Consider the following 22,259-nt stretch of genomic DNA (forward strand, 5'->3'; position numbering starts at 1 on the left):
ACAATTTTGTGATTCTGTCCACACTCCTGTTATCTCTAAGTTTCCAGCCATTGCTATGTCTTGTTTTCTCAGTCTTACTCTGTCCATTTACCAGGATCCTACCGCTCCAGTAACATTCAGTCCCTTTAGGGCAGTGGTGAGTGGCCTGGTAGGGCAGGCTACATGAAGAAACAAATCCTTTTTTGTGTTAGCAGGGGTAGAAACTGACAGTACACACCACCCAGCTTCAGTGCAGTGTTCCTGTTGATGAAACCTCTCTCAAATAGACTTCAATAACTGAGAGAAAAAGCTTTATCTCCCCTTCCACAAGAACCTTTAAACCTGTCTTTTAAATAAAAGCTTATCTGCTAATTGGTTTGACCCCTGATTCACCTGCTCATTAAAGGAGTTCATCACTTTGCCCAGTCTGATGGCTAAAAGGTAATGGTAACTCTCACTTAGGAGCGTGAATGAGGTTCTGCTTTTTATTCCTGGGCAACATGCTGTTACATTTATTGTGAAACCCCTACAATACCATTAATAAAGAGATTTTTAATCCTCATAAATCAAACAGTACCTTTATTTGATATTTTAGGGCAGGTCAAGGATATTAAAGTATCACTGAAGATAGTAATAAAAAAAAACCAGCTGTGCTTGATAATCCATTTAAAGACTTTCAGAAAGGATTGATAATTATGCTGGCATTATAATAGCTTGATTTCTACAGGCTTGGCATCTCTTAACTTTATATTACTTTTGCATCTATGACTTTCAAGGTATTATTCTTAGGTTAATTTTTTACAAGGTTTCAAAGTCTCATACTTGATGACAAGTCTCTACAAGTCTAAATGGGGTTGCAGTTCCCAAGGGGAGACTTGTTAGAAAAGAATTTATGTGGTACTATCTTAACTAGAATATTCACCTCATCTGCATCTTGCAGAAACCTCTGGAGTCTGTCATGCACAAGCCTCACTCTTACCAATTCACAAGAATGATGCATGACAGAATTAACTTCTTCATGTTGGATCTTCTCAAAAGAAGAAGAGAATTTATGCTGGTACGATGGCAGATCAACAAAGAGTAAACCTGCTAGAGCAGACCTTGGATACAATGAAAGGTCAGTGTCTTGCAACACTGGATTGTGACAGTTGGATAAAAAGAGAGAGACGGTGTGTATGCATGGGTGTGAGAGTGCATAGGCTCATAAAATGGAATCAAAATGAAAAATGGGTTAAGTGGGCTGGAAACAAAAAACCCAAACTTCATTTTCCATTGTCCTGTAGAAGTCCAGCTCTATATACCTATTTCATGCAGGGATAAATCGTGATGTTCACCTTATCTTACCCAAGTCAGAATTGGAGACTAACACAGCTGGAGATTTATTTGTATGTAATCAGAGAAGAAACAGCCTGCAATATCAAAGTTTTGACAAGTCTGGAGGAAATCAGTAGAGATTCAGATGGTAGGACTGATAGTTTTATACAGCTTTTCAGATTAACATTCATCTTGTTTGACCTTTGTAAACCTAAAAGTTCTCAAGGCCCCAGCTACTGTTCCTTAGTACTCAGAGCTTTCCAGCCACTCTGAAACATATTTGGCCTCTTACTTAGAGTTGGTCCCCATTCTTTACCCTGTATGACATCTACGGGGAATGGTCAGTCTAGAAGACTGAGGAATTAAGCAAGCCCTTCCTTGACAATTCTTCAAATTACTCCTGAAAAATCTTGCCCATTAGAAGTCAATCCTAGCAGTTAACCATGTTGGGAACCTATTGTGCGAGGTGATACAGAAACACAGAGTAGGGCTGGCCGTACAGAGTAGTATAGAAACGTTTATTTCTTCACCTGCTATGTTAAATAACAAATAAAATTATTCATTAACATAGCTGTAAGTCCAGCTATCGGAGCAGTAAGAGCGCAAGCTAATGGCAGAGATACCATGCTCTTTAATGCACAGCATAAACTCACAATGCTGTGTAAGAAAGTACTATTACTAATTTAACAGCAGCAGCATTCCAGATCCTAATGTCATGTATATTCTTCCTGATGTCTTTCCATTGTATCAACTGCTGCCAAAGCTGATGTAAGAAAAGCAAATTTCCCATAAACAAACATGATTATTCAGGAATTTGGAGGCAACTGGGGATGCAAAAGATACCTCCTAGTTCTTCCATACTTGTGTCTGTCTTCATTTTTGTGCTTTGGGAACAAGAGGATTTGTTCCCCAAGTTCTCCAAGCATGTACTCAACCTCAAAGCAGGTGGAAGGCTGAGCAAGTGACCCTTCCTAGCCTTGTAGCTAGAACATATGGGCACAAGCCCATTCTGTGTCAAAATGTGAATGAGAGCGTCAGATGCAGATTCCCATGTGCTTCCTCTAACAGTGAATGCGGTTCAGATAGAGGAACCACCCGAAGCACATGATTTGGTGTAACAGGCATTATAGGCTGCTGAGCAACTAAAATGAGGAAGAAGTCATCTGATTACCTTATCAGAGCAGGATGATGAACTGTTTTCCCAAGCAAAAAATAACAGGACTAGAAATGTATTGAGGAGCCAGAATAGGGGAATGCGGGACTTGCTTTAATTTTAGGGGAGCGCGCTGAGGCTGCATCTGCAGCGGTGCCGGTGGAGCTCCCTGCAGCGCTGAGGGATCACCTACCTGCAGGGTGGCTGTTGCAGTGTTGAAGGAGCTACTTTTTGTCCAGTTCCTTGTACTGCTCTGGCATGTTCCAGGACTTTTCACTTGCTGAAGGAGCTAGCCCTGGTCGTTCCTATAGTTGCTCTCTTGCCATAAAAGTTATAAAAAAATTCAGGAAAGAGAAGAGCCTTGGGATCCTTCCAGGGGTGAGTGCTGGTGTCTTTACAAGCCAGTTACTGAGGGTGAGATTTTTTTCAGGTCGCTTTAAGATGATTTCCCCTTTAAGTCCCCCTTTAAAAGCAAAACGCACCTAGACCTTCTCAGGTGGATCTGAAAACCGTAGGCCGAAGTGCCGGCGGGGTTGTGAGCGGCCGCGGGGCCGGGGCCGGGGCCGGGGCCGGGGCCGGGGCCGGGGCCGGGGCCGGGGCGGTGGCTGCCGGCGGGGCTCTCTGCTGCCATCTCTTGGCGCGCCGCGAGAAGAGCGCGCCTCTGGTCCGCTCCGCCGTGAACCTCGCTATTAAGATTCAGCCGAATTTTAAGAAGCCTTGAGAATCTTAGGAGAGAATTGGAGTAGGGATACTGAATTAATGCTATCCTTACTTACTTACAAAGCTCTTTTTTAATGTGGCTGAACCAAAAAGGAACTTTGGCTATTTTCCAGTATCCTCTCAAGTTACCCTGCTCCAACACTGCTGGAAGTGTAATTTTTACCCATCCTTGTAGCTGTAGCTATGTGTAATAGCACAAGGAGACGATGTAGTGAGAGACAGGGTAGAAGCTGCAGCATTTCCACAGCCTGCAGCCAGACCTGCTTGTTGGTGTCTCAGACTAAGGGACTTGGGTAAATTGCTGGCAGCAAGTCCTAAGTGAGGCACACACAAGATGGGCATATTGAAAGATGTGTCACTACCAGTATATTCACTGGAGCATGTAAGGAAACAGACAAAGAACTTTTCCAAGGATATTGCAAGAATATAGTAGGATTATATAAACACACAACATAAATATTTTGGTATCATGTTTACCCAGATTACCCAATAATATCCAAAGTGTAACTCTGCAAATTGTGTTTATTTACACTTGCATGCTGAACTAGCAGCAGAGGCTTGCAGCATTATTGTAGGTACTGAAGGAGGATATTACATTTCCTATGTTACTGGGAAAGAAGCCAGAATCACTTCCCTCCCCCTCTCCCCTCAGTAGAGTTCCTAGAGATTTGAGTCCTCTGTGCTGCTAACATTGACCAAATTGGTTGTAGTCAGGGAAAGTTTTTGTGTTCCAACTTTAGGAGAAAAAATTTTACCATCAAACTACTCTGCAAAGCAGAGGTAGGCAGCTGAAGAGCAGTGGAAAACAGAAAAGCAACAGCAAAAGACTGCTGTGAGAAAGAGGTTAACAACAAGGAATGAGGAATGTCAAACAGCATGAGAACCATGAAGTAAAATGAATGTAGGCGTCCAGCGGCAGTGGAACAAGAAGCAGATATGGACGGAGAGGCTAGGCAGGAGAAAACATCAGCTAGAGAGTCTACCTGAAAAGATAAGCTTGCCCTTCATTCTTTCTCTCTTCACTGAGGGTGGGTGAAGGATTAGGATGTCTGTTGGTTAAAAGAAGCTACAGTTCTTGTTTCCTGGTTGAGGTTTGTCTTTAAAACAGGAATTAGTTGGCTAAAACAGAACAAGCAGGGCTAGTACAAAGGACCTATGACAGCAATATTTATCCTTTTAGCATGGCATGTAGGATATTTTATCAGTATAAGTATCTTCTACTTAGCTATCTTTGGTTAGGTATTTGGGAGTCCTATCCTAGCATAGCCTAGCTGTGAGAGAGAGAGTTCACTGTACCCATAAAAAGCATACTTGTGAGTTTTACTGTACTTGAACACACATTTTGCTTCCTGTGTGCAATTACTTTGTGACACTTGTCACAGAAAGCGTTCTGGGCATGAGCATGATTTGATAAGCACAACTAGATGTTCTTTGTAAATTTAGTCATGTGTTTTGTGACGCGATAGTTTTAAATCTCAATTATAGTGGACAATTGTACCAAAGTACTCTTTCTAAAGTCCTTCTGTTATGATTTATGCTCTTAGTGCTAAACTTGGGACATAGAAATCATAGGAGCTGAAATAACTGCACTGTAATGCAGGAATACAAAAACAGCTGGGGAAGTGGCAAATGGACTCTTGGGAATTAAAATATATTTCTTGCACGTTCCTCTGTAAAGAGAGGAGAATAGAGAAGCTGAAATAGCAGAAGTTCTCCCCAGTATGTTGGTTCTCATTGCACTTCTGTAAATCAGAAGTCTCTTTAACCTTAGGCATGGATTAGTTCAGCAGTATAGTCCTTGTCCAGTGCAGGAGACAGCATTGACCCTGTTCTTGGCAGATCTCCAGCATGGAAGCTGCTACTGAATGGCATGTCTGGATCTTGCTGAGGATACTTGCATCCTAAATTTATCAGTAAACAAAATGGTAACTCAGTCCAAACTAGTAAATAAAGGTAATGAACGACTGAGACCCTGTGAAAGATGATATAATCTGGAATGGTTGTTGTGTGTGCTGGTAATGTGCAGCCTGTCAAACCTAGTAACTTGCGTTTCTGGTAGGAAGGCCTGAGCTTTTTGGAAGCTCGATTATCGAAGTCCTGAGGATGGTTTTCTTACAGTGTAAAATCACAGAAGAACATCAAATCTATTCTAGTGAAGGGTCTAGAGAACAAGTTCTTTGAGGAGCAGCTAAAAGAACTGGGGTTGTTTAGGCTGGAGAAGAGGAGGCTGAGGGGAGACCTTATCGCACTCTACAACTACCTGAAAGGAGGTTGTGGTGAGGTGGGGGTCGGTCTCTTCTCCCTAGTAACAAGTGATAGGACGAGAGGAAACGGCCTCAGGCTGTGCCAGGGGAAGTTTAGGTTGGATATTAGGAAAAATGTCTTCACTGAAAGATTTGTCAAGCACAGGAACAGGCTGCCCGGGGAAGTGGTGGAGTCACCATCCCTGGAGGTATTTAAAAGACGGGTAGTTGTGGTGCTTAGGGACATGGTTTAGTGGTGGACTCAGCAGTGTTAGGTTTACGGTTGGACTCAATGATCTTAAGGGTCTTTTCCAACCTAAATGATTCTATGATTCTATTCAACAGCAATTGAACAGTTTTAAGCCAGTGAAATTATTCTAAAATTTTCAGAATAAGATAGGATAGAGAATGTTGTCTCTGGGAGAGGCTGAGCTAACCTTAATGGAGCAAAGAATACAAAGGAATACCCTGCTCCTGTTTTGAGAATAGTTTCACGTTCCCCAAAATCATAATGTTTTGGCAAGGAAAGAAGAAAAAGTCAGCTGCATGAGAATTGAATAGGATTAATATTTACTCTGTTTTTCTCTTGCTGTACCTGATTGCTGAGGGCAGAGTTGGGCTTTTTGATGGCACATGGGAACCTAACTTTGCATCTGAAGTTGAAGGAAATTTTGCCCAGCTAGTAATTAAAACTAAGCTCTGTAGGTGTATGACCTGGAGGTGCTATTAGAAACTGTTGTACCAGAAAATCTTCAAACATGTTACAATATTTTCTTGCTCAGTAAAGCTTACAGTGCTAATTGGATGATATTTCTATTAGATTTAAACAATTGCATTTTGTTTGTGCTTTCTGATTATTACCATTGGGAGGTTTTACTCCTGAAGATAGGCTGGATAATCTAATTTATTCAGGCACTGAATTTGGGAGCTTGGTAGTCACTAGATTATAATGAATCATCCCTAGGAGGAGATATCATCCATAGGATGTGCCATTCCAGTGTGCTGCACTGCCTCAGAGAACCTTAGATGAAGATGTGATTAGCACGATAAGGTTTGCTGATCAAATCAGACTAGTTGCATTTACTCTCTTCTGACCTTCTTCCTCAATCTTTGGGATATGGACTTCGAATTTAAAGTTTTATTTGTAGCAAAACATAGCCTGTATATGGAAAATGCAACAATTTGTCCCCTATCAGTTGTAATTTTCTCTCCTTTTTTACTTCCTCTTTCCTTCCCATTTCTTTTTGTTGCCTTTCCTTTCTTGTTGGCACATAAAATTCCTCCAGTGACTTAATGAAGGGATGCTATTTCACTAGGGCAACCAAACACCTCTGCCAGGACACCACTAACTGGCATGCTATAAGTCAGCCAGCCTTTCAAGCTCCAGGCAGATGTTTTCAAAACCAAGTGAAAATTTCTTTCCAAAAAAGAGGCACAGTGTTAGTAAAAATGCAGTAGTAGGTACAATTTAATATCTCAGACCTTCAGCTCAGCTGAGTGTCAGTGGCTGCAGTAATGGACTTATAAATGGAAATGAGATTCATGATGATTTATTGATTGAAGAAGTGAAATAAAGGAAAGGCTAGCAAGAGCCTCAGGAAATACTCTGATGTGAAGTATAGAATGGGTGCAGTTAGAAGCATATTTTCATTGTCTTGCAAAAAAAAATAAAAAAGCCTCCCCTGACATGTGTTCAGTCACTCTTTCCTAGGAGCAAATAAAAAGTTTTACCAGGAGGCATTGTGCCACCTGATGTCAGTAAAGTTGTTTTTTCTGCAGTTTTCATCCCTTACTGCATCTGCTCATTCTCAGCATGAGGAGTTCACTTCAAGTGGGGCACAAACCTTTAGTCAGCGCATTTCCTGTTTACCAGAAAGTGTTGCACGAATTATTAAGGTAAATTGTCACCTGGCTAAAAAAAAAAAAAAAACCAACAGTTTCTGCCTAGTTTGCCTTACCTTAGCAAGAAGCACAGTTGTGTTGCATTCCTGGTCCTACCTGTCCAAGCTGGCACCTGTGTTTCTTTTATTAGTACCCTGAGAGTGCCTCGCCTTCAGATCAGCATCCTTTTATAAAATAGTGTTTTTCCCTTTTCCTCCCTTTAGCAGGGGTGTAATCTGGTAATGCTACTCTTGTTGGAATACCAATTAAACTTACTACATTTTGCATTAGAGCACAGACATGAAAGGGTTAGTGTAGCAGCTGAGGCTGTAGCTACCTTTTGGTAACAGCACTTCATAGTCCCTAGGAAGGAAGAGCTTTCCTCACCTGGCAGCTAACCATTCAGCTCTGACTGGGGGAGAACAGCAAGCTGGGAAGGACTTAGGGCCAAGCAATCCTGCTTTTCCTGAAGCTTCCCCTCCTTCCCCCAAAGTAGGGCTGTCAGAAAATGATTGACTGGTTTGATGGCTAACAGCTACTTTAGCCTTGCTGTCAACAGGGTTCCATCTCCTTTTTTGACACTTTGTCATTCCAGTGAAGGTAAAAGTGCCTGCCAAGGCCAGAACCCAGGCTGGGAAGAATATCCATGTCTTGGTCCTTCTTTTGAGCCTTCAGTACTGTCTTCTTAAGATGATAGAAAGTCTGTTACCTAAGTGGAGGATTTAGTCAACGCAGCAGAGAATGTTTTGCAGCCTGAACTGAGTAAGGGGAAAACTGAGGCAGAAGCACTGGCAGGCTGCATTGCTGGAGAAAGAAATCAAGGAACACCTGATTTTCCTTCCACGGACTGTTACTGTTTCCACTCTTGGACAAAGAAAAGGGATCACTGAAAACTGGTCCTTTTGGAGCAGCATAGCTTCAAGTCCCTTTCTTTTTCTTCATTCTGTTAAATTAATGCTTCAGGAAATGCTGATGGTCACTTGCTGCCTCCCTTCTCTCAGGAACTGAGATTGCAGGAAACTACTCCTTTACTGAGGCACAGGTAAATGCAGAAATGCCAAGCAGGATTATGAACCCTGGCTCTACAGAAAAACAATAAAGAAGAGATAAAGAAAGGTATAGGAAAGGTCTGAAGGAAAAAAAAAAATCTTTTCTCCACCTCCACCTTACTGGTTCCACTGCCGTGTTCTCATCTCTCTACATCCAACATTCAGTGTTTCTGATGTTTTGTGAAGCTGTTGTAAATGTGGTGTTTGTTTTGCTTTGCTTTCACAAGGTTTCCAGCATCCCCTTCCCCACAACAGATACAGTATTTCTCTAAGAAGAGCTCTCCAGACTTGCTGTGAAATCTTGCTCTACTGTGGTGAATGGAACAGGATGTTTCTCCGAGTGTTTTACAGACCTCAGCCTTTTCCAGTCTCTTAAATACTTGGTTTGGAATGCATTTTCCCCACATCCTTATGGAAATTCAGCATACCCCTGTGATGGCATGAAAGACCTGCTTATTTCTCTGCTGAGTAGAGTGCTAAAGTGTGTAACACCAGCAGAACTTATGGCAAGGTGTCAGAAACAGCAAGAGCTGAGAAGATGTTGCTCTCAGTGAGCAAGAACAGAGCCTTCACACAACCTCTGTGCTGTCTGCAACTATTGGCCAGTGCTATAACCTCCCTTTTCCATTTTGAAGGGATTTGGTTGGATAACTGCCCCCAATTTTGACTAGCTGACAAGTTTAGATTCATGTACGTGGTGCAGAGTACCATGCAGGTGAAGGAGGAGATAATGCAAAACTATAAGGCAAGCTTGTTAAGGAAAATCTATTTATCACGAATACAGCATCACCGTAAAGACTCCCTTCTGTCTCTTTCTTGCTTACCTCACCTCATTCCTTTTCTCCTTTATCTTCTTTCTCTATCTGGTCTTAATGAAGCAATAAGAAGGGTGAGTGCAGACCCCAGCATCCGTAGCGGACTGTTGAAGTAAGCATCTCTAAACTAAAGGGATTGCTGCATTGAAGTGGGGCAACACCAATAGTTTCAGCAAAGCTACACTAACATGCACTAGGAAATAATTCATTTTGGTCATTTCCGTAGTAGGCAAGGAAGAAGAAAATATAAAGTAGTTCAGTTTCCCTTGACTGCACAGATATTACTGTACCATGTATGAAGACTAGGTTGGCTCTCACTGTACATGGTGTCCTATGGATTAACTACTAACGCACTTGTTCCCTCTCCTCAGTAGTGGGATAAGACATTTGCAAGCATGGCATGTTGAGTTAATTGGAATCTTTTCAAATTACTGTAAAGAAAAAACTTCCCCCTCTCATAAACTTATAAACCCACTCTAAGGTCACTTCTATGAGAACTGGATGGCATCAATTCCTAACAAATTCAGATGCTGGGTTACAGACAGGTCAAGGCAAAAGCAGATGGTGCTCTCGTGTTATTTGTACTGCGGATGAGGCTGCCAGTGGTTTCAAATCGGAGCAATTTCTAAATTTGCTGTGAAATACACTAAGAGCCATCATTTCTAAGAGGTTTTTTATTGCTAATTGCAACATTCCCCTGTGCAAGGTCGCCTTCAGCCTCTGAGACTTGGGACTGCAAGCCAGTGAGCAGGGCTGGGCTGAGCACTCCCTCATGGTCTGTGCTGGGAGTTAGAATCCCACAGAGAAGGTGGTGGATGCTCTTTAGCTTTTGACCACTAAAGCCATTAGCCTGGATGAAGGGTTTGTTTTTGTTGTTTAGCTGCCAAATGTGGTAGCCAAGAGAAATCAAAGGATGCTAACTTTGGGAATATCTTTAACCACACATCCATCACTGGTCTTTTTAATTGGATTATTGTTTTTTCATAGAAAAACCTCTCGTAAATCACCTACCTCTTCCATTCAGTAGTAGTTTCACTTTTGCATTGCAGCAACATGAGGCTGAACGGCTGGCAGAAAAACTACTCTTTGTAGAGATGGAAAGGATGACTTTGCATAGGAAAAATGCATGGGACACAGTGCGGTCACTTCATTGCTGCTAAATTTGCTGGCTGCAAAGATTCTGCCTGCAGTAGAAGGATTTTCTGCAAGCAGACCTCTCAAATATATTCATTGCCATGGTGGAGGGACCTGCCCTTTCAGTCATTTGAAAATGGAAGGGCTATATTGTAAGTGCAGAGGGCACCTTCCAGCACAGCCGCTTCCAATTTTATATTCCTTGGGCAGCACAACATCCAAGAGTGTCATAGTATTTTCATTTCCCTCCTCCTTCTAGATTTTGCAAAGAACATGCATAGGTGAGAGATCAGGCTGGCTGGTCCTCCTCAGTGTGTAGCATCACAGGTTAAGGAAAGAGACTGCCACAGTGAGCTGTATGTGTATGTGCTGAATGAGATTTGACAAGTTGTGGTGGAATGCACACGCATATTTGAGGTTTTACAAGTCTCTGTCTTGAGCATCTCGTTTGCTAGTCTGAGGCTACAGTCGGAAGTGTCAGGTGAAGGGGCAGCCCAGGTGTTTGAGATACTGTTTGAGAGCTGTGTTGTGCTCTACTTCCTTTTCACCACCGGGAGGAGCTGGTAGAATAGGCTCCCTAAATGCCCCAGGTGCCTTCACTCCAGGCTTTTTTAGATCCAGTAGAAGCAGAGGTGCCTGTGAAGCGTGCTGGGGTGGTTGTTCAGGATAAAGAGCATGTACATTTCCCACTCACACTGCTCTCTTGGTACAGAGAGGGCAGATATTCCTTTCAGCTCAAGGTCATACATTTAAATAGCATATTGCATTGGACTAGGTGCAGTAGAACAGCCAGAAACCAATCTACACAGAGTGATTTGTAAATATCAGAGACATGTCAAAGCCATCCAAAAGCAAATACTGCCTTCAGCCAAGAGGGAAATGTATGAACAGGCCTCCAGGCTGTTCAGATGCCTCAAGCACTCTTCCTGCTTCAGCTAGCAGGCCCCATCACTCACTCTATACAGCATGACACACGAGTACTTGTCTGAGTGGTCAAAAGTGCTGGAGGGAAGGAAGCCAGAATTTTTAGACCTTTTCCAAAGTGTCATGGCTCAGATGTCTCATGTTTCTCAGCTAAGATGAGGGTAGTGAAGAGTTTCTGAGAACACAAATTTAAAAAGCAAAGATAACGTTGGAAGAGTGTGATAAATGTGGACTTTTCCCTCTCAAGACAATAGCTGACAATAATGATGGGCATGTCTGTGGCAGTATTAAATCAGTCCAGTGATTCTTTCTAGCTTACTTCTTTGTTAGTAAGCAGAATTATTTTCTGTGCAATATGAATGAAATACCTACATAGTATCTTTGATCCTTGGCTCAGAGGCAAACATTGTGTAGACCCTCACAAGGTCACTTTGGGGAAGTCAGTCTTAAAAAAAAAAACAACTGTCTGGGGATGGAGTAGTCAGCTGTACCACACAGCAGTGTATCATGGAACAGGCAAAGGAACCTGGATACCTTGAGCTGTGGGAAGGAAAATGGAAGACTGCCAAGTGCATCTCCCTGAGCTAGAATTTGCTTATGATGATATAGCATCGTTTGATTACCTTCTGGTAATTTCAATAACCACAAATGGTCACAGGGCTTCATAGCAGGGAGACAGCACAGCTCCATTATTGAAGGAAGAGAGGGAGAGCATCGTACCAAAATACCAATACCACTTCCTGTAGGCTTCATCAGGCTCTTTAGCACTTTGCTGTTGCCCATGGCTGTTTGCCCTCAAGATTTTCAGACTGCACAGTGTAGCTACTCTCCAGGTAACAGCTATAATAAGCAGATTTAGTCAAGATTTATTAACCTATGCTACAACTTCGAAAGGCTAGAGCAGTTTATGAACTTCCACCTCTACTTAGATACTGAGAGAATAGTTGGAGAAGTCAATTGAAAGAGACCACATAAGTCACACAGTCTGGCAGTTAGTAGGGCATTTCAAATGTATTGTGTCATGTATGGTCAGCTAATCAAGTGATATGATTTGATGAGCACCACTTGGGCTCTACAGCAAATACAAGAGCTATTTGAGTGATGAAGGAGCATGTGAGCTATTTGAGTGATGAAAGATCTTGTAAGCAATTTGAATATTTTCCCTCCCAGATGCTGGATTTGAGACTTCCAGCTAATCACTTACACTGCAGAGCATCCAAAGTCCCTGAAAGTCTTTAAGATAAGGAGGAGGGGAAGAATAGGTACCTATGATACATTTATTTTCTTGGCTCCTCAGACATTGCCTGCTGCCAATTTTCACTGCTCTGCACACACAAAGCTATTTGTCTCTTAATGCTAAATCCCATTCTGGGATTCACAAATGCTTCTTCCATGTGTCTGTAGGGATCAGGCAGAATGTACAGAATTGCCATCAAAGCAGCTATGTGCTTTGGAGGGGGAGAGAATGGGACCAAATGCTTAATGTTGGTATTCTGCGTTCAGCTGTGGAAGGTAATCTCAGTATTACAACAGAAGTAGATCTACATATGTAGTCTGCAGTTCAGTGTTCTGCCTACCCCAGAAAGTCTCAAAACTCAGCAGTGAGGCAATCTCATGGATGAAAATACACTGAAGAGCTTAAAAGCCCAGATCTTCCCCACGAGAAAGCAAGTACTGCTCCATAGAGGCTGTCACTGGAGGTTCAAGGCTGCAAAACTATGCCAAGATCATTTATTCTATATGCATATCTAATTTTTGCAATCTCGTACCTTATAGCAGCCCTTTGAGGTAAAGCTCATACCACAGCTCATAAAACTGAACCCTTTGGCAAACCAAAGGCATTTTCCCAAGAATAATGTAAGCAAAGTTGCAAACATCATCCAGGAATTCCTTGGCACCTGTATTCCTACAGTTTACTGTCCCTGTAGGAGTTGGGATAATGACTTTCAGTTCTATTTGCACTAGCTGCTTTTTTCCTATTTGGGTTTTGTTGTCAATTTCTTTTTCCATAAAGGAGTTGTGTATTTCTCTGCTACACACATGAAATTTGAACATGTAGTATAGATTAACAATCAGCAGTCAAGACTTCCTTGAATGTTCACTAAGTGAAAGGAGATGTAGATAAACCAAAAGGAGCCTTAGTTTCTGATATATTGAGAAGTTCCTAGTAAACGGTTCACATTTTAATTCCTCTCTAAGGACTGTTAGTAAATAAAACTTAATAAACAAGCTACATTTAGCAAAATTGCAGGACACATCTCACACCCCCAAACATTTGAAAGCAAGGACATCAGTGACTGAAATTTATGCCTACCCGTCTTCTTTCACATGCTTACAAAAAATATTGCCACTTCTGTATTCTGCTGTTGCTCTTCCATCTCCAATAAATATCCAAAGAAGTAATGCTACTCTTGTTTCAACCTGGAAATCTAACAGAAAACGTTTAGTAGTGATGATGTGCTTTTACACCAATACATCAGAGCAGCACAAGTTCCATATGTTCAATGAAGTCTTTACTGCAGAGGTCATAGTTACAGTTAAGCCTCTCAAGCCTCTCCAGAAGTGGCTGAAGGTATACAGCAGCAAACTTAGCATGCTGAAATGTTTAGTGTGTTCACCTCAGGCTGCATTTTCAGTTCTGGTTAAAATCCTCTCAACAAACACCACCTCTTACATTCTGGAAACCAGGATGAGAAGAGCATAGTATGACCAAGGAACATATCCCAAATATATGTGACACCATTCTGAGAGGTGAACCAAAAGGAAAACATATTTAAGCTTAGAAATAATTAAAGCTTGAGTTTTCATCTAACTAGCATTTAAAAATCTATCCCAGAAGTGTTTTTATTCTGCTGTCCCTTTTGCCATTTCAGTGAGATTTTTGCAAAAAATTAATTCTGGAAGAGCACTAGAACCACACTATAATGCAGCAGGACCTGCACTGTAATTATCTGAGTCTGAAAAATGGTGTCTGCCTGCCTGAGCTCCCCTTATAGAAATAACAGTTAAAATAGCAAGATTCTTCTATTTTGCCCCTATGTTTTTATGGCTAAATATTCACAATCACCACCTCAACAGAGTGTTTGCCTTGCAATTGAGGGACAAACCCCATGACAGAGGAAGAATACTTCCATGTAGGTTTAAAATCATTCAAGCAAACTGTTATTAGTTACAAAGGAAGGAATGTGTCATCTGTTGCCTTTAAATTCGGACAACCTAAAAGGCCAAGAGAAGTTTTTCATGCCAATGTTCTGTGTCAGCGCTTTCTGATTGTATTACGTTGATTAGGGTTTTAGGTTACATATACACGTTAGATTTAGGTCTAGGTTAGAAAAGGACAAGCAATTTTTTTGTGTCTACTTTCTATTCTGTGTTTGGTGGAAGGAGGAATGAAATGTCTTTGCTTAATTGGAGAATACTTTATTTATGGAACACACATTGCAGGACTACCATTATCCTTAAGTAGCAATTCATTACATGCCTGTGTTTTCTTTCAGTCAAAATAGCTTCAATTTTTCTCCATGATCAGTGGAAAATTTAAATCTTCAAGGTAAGGGTCTAATCCACCTAAATCACAAAAATGTTAATGTTTCCTGTCTCTCCTTTTTCTCACTGTGCTCCTTCTCTCTCCCTTATTTTCTGTGAGCTACCGTCCTAAGTTATTTGCAACAGCCAGGAATGCTGCTGTTTCTTGGCCATGTTCTTTCGCTTTTTTCAGCGCCGCATGCCCAGCGAGAACTGAAGAAGCATTGGTCCAAAGAATATTTGCCAATAGTCGCTCGGAGTACTGTAACTTCAAGAAATCTTGGCCTCTTGTCTCCAAATACTCTTAAATACATTTTGAATTCAATGCTCTCTCACTTTTCTTCCACATAAGAAAAGCAGTGATAAAGAAAATTGTTTGTAGTATGACTGAACTTTGTTCTGCGAGTGACTGTCAGTAGTGATCAAGAATGTGGTTTGAAGACATTTGTTTTAGAAAATCAAAATTAAAAGGAAAAAAAAACAGTGGCATACATAGGGAGATGATCTAGACAGCCTAAATTGGTAGCTTTAGGGATACATTACATGGAGGGACAATGAATAAATGCTAGTCAAAAGGGGTAAAGGGAATAAAGACCCTTGTTTATAATCACAAGCTAATCCTTTGTCTTGAGAATTGTTCAAGGTCGCTAAGTGACAGTTATGTACTTCATATCACTCACAAAACCTAGGGACATAAAAGTAAAGAAACAACCAAGGACATCACAAATCTAAGCTTCCCATGCAACAAATGTTTCTTCAGTCAAATAGGAAGAAAGGTCTTTTATCACAGCATAAACCTTAGTGGTACATAAAGTTCTAACAAATAGTAATTATAAAGCATTTTTAATTTAAAAATACTTACATTGCCAAATGTGAAACCCGAGAGCCCTCTTCCTTCATTGCATAGGAGAATGTGTGACATGTGGAGGCCATATCCTGGTTTACTGCAGCTGAGCACGAGTCCAGCTTTTTGAGGGAACCAGTTTAAAGTGTTAGCTATGCAAAAACTACCAGCTTTTCATAACATCTGAAAGTTGTTCTTATCAACTTATGGAGAAAATACAGGGTAAATAGATGATTCATGACAAGCAGAGAGCTGACGTAATAGGTATTTAGATTTTTAAATCAATAAGCTATAAGATGGGGGGGGGGTGTTCTCCAATGATCAAGTTACAAAGTAGTGAACTCTTTAAGATCTTTAGATTCTTTTAGATCTTTAGATTAGTATTCTGAAGAAGAGCCCTCCTAGCATGCCAAATAAATATTTTGTTTTAATTTTTGTAATTCTTCTGGACTAGAGAAACAGAATCACCCATCTTATTGGCCCTCTGAAGTTATCATTCAGTCCTTGACATCATGAGAACCATCAAGCCCTCCTTGCTAGACACCTCTAATGAAATAATGTCTAAATACTGACTAACAAAGGAAGGAAAAGGATTGAGAGCTAGCTGCTAGTAGCTCCTTCACGTAGCAACCTAAGGATTTCAGTTGCCTCTCCTTATCTTAGTTGTGGCAGTATAACTTAGCAGTTCTTCAAGGTAAAGGAAATATTGGTAGCAAATGTCCAGGTAATGGCACGTAGCATTTACGACCTAGTGATAAGTAGCAGCTGCAACATCATCTTGTAACAGACTAGTTTGTCTGGGTTTGTGTCTGTTTTGAGCCATAACAGCAGAATAAACCAGCTATGTTACATGTGTATCTATGCCATATTTTTTAACATTAGGCTGTTTCTTTTTGCCTCTGTTCTTGCCTTCATTGCAATTTCAATTAACTTTTATAGATGAGCGGTATTTCCAAAGACATGAAGTTCCTACAAGTTTTGTGAAAAATCTTTAGCTGTATATAGAAAAGAGACAAGCTATCTACTTCTGTGAGAAAGCTAGGTAGGTTGAATTCCACCATTCTGATATATGCAAATTCTTAAATAGAATATTAAATATTCTGATATATACAGTTATATATAGATATACACATACATATTCTTACCTATCCTGATATATATAGTAGTTAGAGATGATGAGTCATTCCTGGTATAGCTTGAATGTTGCATAACTGCAGATATAGGATGTGAGGGAGGCAGTTAGCATTGGGAGCATGGTAAAAACATGGGAGTTATGTGGAGCAGGGGGTGAATTCAGGAACATAATGTACAAACCTGTACAAATCCAGGCTTTGTTACTTTTGTTGTTCACAGAACAAAAGAAGTGTTATTTGTTGAGAGAAATTGTTCACGTAGCATAGGAGTACATACAAACTGTGAGTGGAATAGCACTAAGCATTAGTTCCTGGTGATAAAATTTAAAAGCAAATCTTTTTTTAGTCTTCATCATTATTAGACTCTTTTTCAGATCAGGCAGTTATTGCGAATCCAAGGCAACTTTTCTATTAGACTGTTACATTAGTATTTAAGCGAGCAACTAAAGGGACAAACAAGAGACTGCATTAAGTGATACAGCTTCAGCAAGACTGCACAAAGGTCAGATGTAATAAGGGAGTATTTTCTTAAGAAGCCATACCTAGGTTTGTCTTTTTCCTTTGTAACTCAACTAAAGATGGTAAGGGTTTTCATGCTTGAGAAATAGAATGAATAAAGACTTTTATTTTTACAGTTCATATTCGAATCAGCAATGATAACTTATGGTCTTGTTGCCTGCTTTTGTAAGTCAGTGGCAAAGTTACAGTACAATTCATTCATGCCACATCAAGGTAACTGGCCAAGAAAAAAAAAGAGAAAAAAGAAACCCTTTCATATAGATTTACGCCTAATTGTTTTCTAATCAGTTTAGGTTCTGTTTGTATCAGAGAAGCTAAACCAATATTCAGTTAGGCAAATGTGCTATGGAGGCAATATTTCCTGATGCCAAATATGAAATTAATGCTAGCTTGCAGTGTTATGACCTTCCTAATCTAACTATATTAACAATGTTGAATATTCAGTTCATGATTGCCACGTTGTCACAGTGCCCCTTGCTGTGAGGATGTTTTACTATATACTGACTGTACCTTACCTACCTCCATAATTGTGATAAAATTTCTTCTTGATAATGCTTCCAACATGTTTCTGAAGTAAGCTATTCCTATTTTACCAGTAGAAAAACTAAGAAGGGAGAGAGGTTAAATTACTTGCTCAAGGCAAAAATGTAACCAAGTTGCAGAATTCCAGTGCCTTTGCTGTACTCAGAATTACAAGTATGCTCCTTTTTTTAATTACATTAATTTATTGATTGTTTCAAGGACAGTGGGAATGTTTTCCACACACGTGCTTTTATATAAATCTGCTTATCTGAAGAAAAACACTTTAAAATCTTTGTCAATATTATGTTTTTAATAGTATTTACATCTCTAATGTCCAAAACCAAAATACTAATATTCACAGTACTGATAGATTTGATTTGTATTTCTTTAAGATTCACAATGTATTAAAATATCCAAATCTTCTGAAGTTTTCCTAGCAATCCAAATAATACTAAAGTCTGTCTGGCATCCCAGAATTTATGAGTTCCAGGTGCAAAAATCTTCATTCTTCATTTGCATTTTTTATTTAACAGATTTCTGTGATATATTTTTGGGCCCAGTATCTGTATTATTTCAAGCATTTTTGAGCAGCAGTGCAATATTTGTAATTGCTAAACTCACAAACCTACACCAAGTAGAAGTAAAACTTTTATAGGACACATTTACAACTAATACTATGCGTTTTTTTGCTTTGTGGGTTAAACAAACTTTCATCTTATGTTGTTGTTGAATAGATACTAATTCTCTAATATCAAAAGTGTTCAGGGAAAGGAAATATGACCCTCTGAACTTGTAGCCTCATCTTGTATTCTCTTAGTGTTTAAAACCTGTTGGAAACATCTTTCTGTAGTACTCAAAGTGTGAGGGACCCCAGATTTAGTGAGATCACTGACCTCTGCCTGTCCTGAAGGCAGAACATTACATCTGGGTTCCGATTTAGATTCGTGTCTTGTATACTGCTAGGCAGCTGATTCATAATCTGTGGTAATAGTAAAGAGATTTTTTCCTGTGGCCCTTGCATCTGGATGTCATTTATCTAGTACGTTGCTCAAGCATATTCGTTTTCACATTCTGAGGTAGCTGTTGACCTGGAGTCTCATTCGTAAAGAAGCAAAGGCAAATGATTTTAAGAAACATTCTTGCAAAGTTCTCACAGTAAGAAAGAAATTCTTACAGGTCAGACTCAAGAGATAACAGATGGCCAACATTATTGATGCTCTTTTACTGATGATGCTGATGTTATTGATACTCTTAACAACTGCTAATCAGGACCTGGGCCATGAAGCCCACAAACCCATGGAAGATACTCGGGACAGGAGTCTGACAATTGTAAACAACTGCATGAATCTATTCAGCCATTGAGTAATTTAGTTAATTTTTTTTTTTGCCTGGACCCTTGAGGCTAGCTTTGTTTCCTCTTCAGGAAGCAAAACCTGAGGCATGACCAATGAGGCATGACCTAGTGGTGGGCTAGGGACCTCCAGGACCCAGGGTTGCTGAAGGTACTCAGTAATTCAGCCAGGAGCTCACCTAAGAACCAGATTGTGGCAGTCAGAATGATAGCCAGACAAGGATAAGTGGACTGTGCATCAGAAATACATCACTTATGTGATTGTTCCCAGACCACTCTTTAATGGTAATATAAACATAGACATTAGTTGCACAGGATGTTTTGAGAGTTATTTTCTTATTGATGAATATTGTATGAAGCCTTTGCATAACGCTTCAAGACATCAAGTCACATATCCATCTTCTTAGCTCCTGCAGTTTCCTAAAAGAAGAGATGCACTCTAATTCTGATGAAAAGTAGAATAACAGCAAAGTTAATTTGGAACTTCTGAATGAGAACATGACAAACTTTTTGCACTGAGGTCTCTGGATATTATTTCAAAATTTTTCTGGATAGTGGATGTTTGGTAGCATCATGTCAACAAGAGATCTTCTGTGATGCTATGCACATGCCCAATTAAAAATATTAGTAAGGTTGAGAAGCCAAACACTTCACTGTTAGAAACTGCACAAATCATTGCTTGACCTAGTCCTTTAGGTAATAACTAAAGGTATGTTCCACTCTTTCTAGGTGGCTAGTTGAGATTTTGAGGCCTAATTACAGAACTGCTGTTAAGCCTTAACAATTGGACTAATATTACTAGCAAATATATTTGTAACACAGAAATGTTCCTAAACATAGGTCTTTGTCACAACAAATTGGACATTTAATATTAGGTGATGTGGTTTTACCTTAATCTGGATGTTTTTCAGATCCTTTCTGTAATGCGGGTAGTGTCCCCAGTCATCTCAGATGGGCCAGTGAAGCTATATTTTGTTCATGTATACAAATGCTTTTTATTATTTCAAAATAAGGAATAACAGAAATCTCAAAAGGGCACTTTTATTTTTCTCTTCAGATCGAAATGGGAGTAATGTTCAGTAAATAAGGTCTTTCACCATAATAACGAAGATTAAAACTATTAAAGATATATTTGTTCCATATGCATTGTCCGTCCTGTGTACTGGACAAAATGTAGCTCTGTGGTAAAAAGTACATGTGCAATGATGTAATTCAATGTTGTATCCTTCATAGCAAAAAAGGGCCAAATTGAGATTACATAAGCAACCTTTATTTTTGCTATTTTTTAAGTTTCAAATGTTTGACTTTGTAAACATAAGGTTCTGTTCTTCCTTAAATGCAGTTGTAAATGGGTAAAATCCTGGATTTACGTAACGTAGTAAAGTGATCCCTTGCCCCCTTGAGTATTGACATAATCAACAAGCACCATTAGAAAATTTATCGCTTGAGCTAGGACTTTACGGTAGCATTCCCTATAGAGCCAGACAGTATAGGAGGGGAAGGGGGTTTGTCTTACCTTTAGAAATTTTTGCTTTCAAAGAAGAAATGACAGTTTAAGAAAATATCACGTGTTGTTCCAGAGTCTGGAACTGCTGCTCTGCTTTCATCAGCACAGACACCTCCTAAGCTGCAGCAACTTCTTCATCTTCTCAAACCTGTTGTTGTCTAGTTCCCAGTCTGTCTCAGTCACTCCTGTCACTAGGCTCCAAGCTTGTGCTGTTCTGCTGCCTTGCTCCTCCTCAGTCTATGTCTTTTTCTTGTTCTGCGAGGATGGCCTTCAAGTTAGATCAATACAGGGAGCTGAGAGTGGTTTGAGCATGATCAGGGAGGAAGGAATTGTCAAGAACCGTATCTGCTAAAATCTGACTCTCTACTGACACCTGTGTGTTTTGGCTTTCATTTCTGTGTTTTCTTTCCTTCTCCAGCAAGAATGTGGTAATTTTAGGGGACAGACAATTGGATTATTCTTCATAAACTAGTAAGCATAAGTATGTAATGGTTCCAATTAAGAAATGAGCTTTGATAAATTGGAGTGCCTTTGAATAAGGGCAGTTAGCACAGGGGTGGAGACCGTTTTCTAAAGAGATTTACAAAGCCACAATCCAGTGTAAACTCTGATAAATTAAAAGGTAACCTAGCTTTTAAGCTGTCCCCTTGCTACAAAGATCCAGTTACAAGTCAGAAGTATTTCCTTCTTAACTGAAGCATTTTCCATGTATTAGGAGAGACAATTCCTAAAACTCCAGGGCACTCTTATTCAAAATTCATTAAATGATCATGATAAAAAGAGTGTATTTTTCCCTGCACCATAGCAAACTATTCACACGTAAAGAATGCTGTACTGGTCTTCTTTCTTGTCTTCCACCAAACTTCCAGTTCCAGTTTTTTTAATTGTCTTCCAGTATTAGCACTCAATAGGATAACTCCAAATCCCAAGTGCTAAAATGCAGTGTAACAAACCACTGTGCTGTGAGCTGGTCCAAATTATGCAAACGTACCAGCTGTTGCCAAACAGCTTGGCACTGGAGCCCAATTAACTATTTATGCCCATGTAAAACACTTCCCAGAGCTCTGGCTTATATGTACAAAAAAGCCTTTGATTTAAACCAAAAATAAGCTTGTGAGGCAGGGGTGGGGGTGAGGAAGAAACCTTGCATGCAAACCATGGCTTAAGCATAAGGAAATTCTATGCTTTTAAAACTGCCATTAAATCAACAAAACTCCCATGAATGAATGATTTTACCACCTTCTTTACGGCAGGAATATTTAATATTAAAAGCTGTGCCAGGTATGAAGGAGAGGTTTCTGCCTCAAAAGAAAAGGTTCTGTGTTGTGATTTTCCTTTTTCAGCAGGAGTGTCTTTTGGGAATAGGAAACAGGCCAAAGTAGGAGGGAACCAAAAACGGGATGATAACAGGAGGGTGTCCTCACTGGGAGGAGCACATCTCTGTGCCTCAGTTCCTCAGTTAGAGAGTACAACTAGCACTTGCTTTGTGGTTTTTTTCTAGAAAGTCCACAGGCACACTGTGCGAGTACCAATCCCTAGATATCCATCTGTTGTATAGTGCACTGCAGCACTGCTCGAAGGCTTTACCTCTAAATGGTACTATCATGGTAACACTAAGTGGGGAAGACTGATACAAAATGTCTTGA

This window comes from Nipponia nippon, unplaced genomic scaffold (assembly GCF_047370975.1).
Source record: "Nipponia nippon isolate SJK-2023a ecotype South Korea unplaced genomic scaffold, ASM4737097v1 scaffold_7, whole genome shotgun sequence".
In the NCBI taxonomy this organism is placed as follows: domain Eukaryota; kingdom Metazoa; phylum Chordata; class Aves; order Pelecaniformes; family Threskiornithidae; genus Nipponia; species Nipponia nippon.